The sequence below is a fragment of the Hypanus sabinus genome, chromosome 9, assembly GCF_030144855.1.
Source record: "Hypanus sabinus isolate sHypSab1 chromosome 9, sHypSab1.hap1, whole genome shotgun sequence".
Classification (NCBI taxonomy): Eukaryota; Metazoa; Chordata; class Chondrichthyes; order Myliobatiformes; family Dasyatidae; genus Hypanus; species Hypanus sabinus.
Genome location: NC_082714.1, coordinates 79,741,811 through 79,743,510, shown reverse-complemented (window position 1 = coordinate 79,743,510; position 1,700 = coordinate 79,741,811).

Genomic DNA, 1,700 nt, shown 5'->3' with positions numbered 1-1,700 from the left:
ACGGGGAGGTTGGGGGCCGTGCCTGCTGGATAGAGCCCCGGGGGCAGTGGGGAGGTCGCTTCCCAGCCCGCACCCTCACCCCACCTCCACAGACGCTGTCCCATCCGCTGAGGTCCTCTCGAGGCTTTTATTTTTTCCCTGGGCTGGATCTGCCGGAGTTTAGGGGGCGGGGTGGGGAAGGAAATCAGGATTCAAGTTATGCCCAGTCAAAGTAGGTAAATTATCAAAGTATGTTTCTGCCCCGAGATTCATTTTCTCGCAGGCATTTACAGTAGAACAAAGAAATACAATAGAATCAATGAAAAAACCACGCAGAAGGCGGCTTCAGGAAGGGTCAGGCGAAGGAACACATACTAATCCTCATAGAGGGATCAGAAGTGGAGAGAGTGAGCAGCTTCAAGTTCCTGGGTGTCAAGATCTCTGAGGATCTAACCTGGTCCCAACATATCGATGTAGTTATAAAGAAGGCAGGACAGTGGCTATACTTTATTAGGAGTTTGAAGAGATTTGGCATGTCAACAAATACACTCAAAAACTTCTATAGTTGTACCGTGGAGAGCATTCTGACAGGCTACATCACTGTCTGGTATGGAGGGGCTACTGCACAGGACCAAAAGAAGCTGCAGAGATTTGTAAATCTAGTCAGCTCCATCTTGGGTACTAGCCTACAAAGTACCCAGGACATCCTCTGGGAGCGGTGCCTCAGAAAGGCAGCGTCCATTATTAAGGACCTCCAGCACCCAGGACATGCCCTTTTCTCACTGTTACCATCAGGTAGGAGATACAGAAGCCTGAAGACACACACTCAGCGATTCAGGAACAGCTTCTTCCCCTCTGCCATCTGATTCCTAAATGGACACTTTGGGTACTGCCTCACTTTTTTTTAATACAGTATACAGTATTTTTGTTTTTGCACATTTAAAAAAATCTATTCAATACACATAATTGATTTACTTGTTTATTTATTATTATGTTTTATTTTATTTATTTTTCTCTCACTGCTATATTATGTATTGCATGGAACTGCTGCTGCTAAGTTAACAAATTTCACGTCACATGCTGGTGATAATAAACCTGATTCTGATTCTGAAAAATAACAAATAATATATAAATAGAAAGATAAATAAATAAATAATACCCATCCACAAGGAGTGATTTACTATTTTAACTCCTAGCAACACACATCCACTGTACTTTTTCTTCATAGATGCTGTCTGGCCTGCTGCGTTCCTCCAGCATTTTGGGCATGTTGCTTGGATTTCCAGCATCTGCAGATTTTCTCTTGTTTGTCATTTTAATTCCTATCCCCATTCCCATTCCGACATGTCTGTCCTCGGCCTCCCCTTCTGCCAGGATGAGGCCACTCTCCAGTTGGAAGAGCAGCACCTCGTATTCCATCCAGGTAGCCTCCAATCCAATGGCTAGAACATCGATTTCTCCTTCTGGTAATTCCACCTCTTCGCTTCACCAGCCTATCACCTCCCCCGGTGCCCCTCTTCCTTTCCTTCCTCCCATGGTCTACTCTCCTCTCCGATTACATTCCTTCTTCTCCAGCCCTTTGCCTTTTCCAACTACCCCCTTCCCCACCCACCTGGCTTCACCTCGATTGTCTACCTAACCCTCCCCCCACCTTTTTATTCTGCCATCTTCCCCCTTCCTTTCCAGTGCTGATGAAGGGTCTTGGCCTGAAACATCGTTTC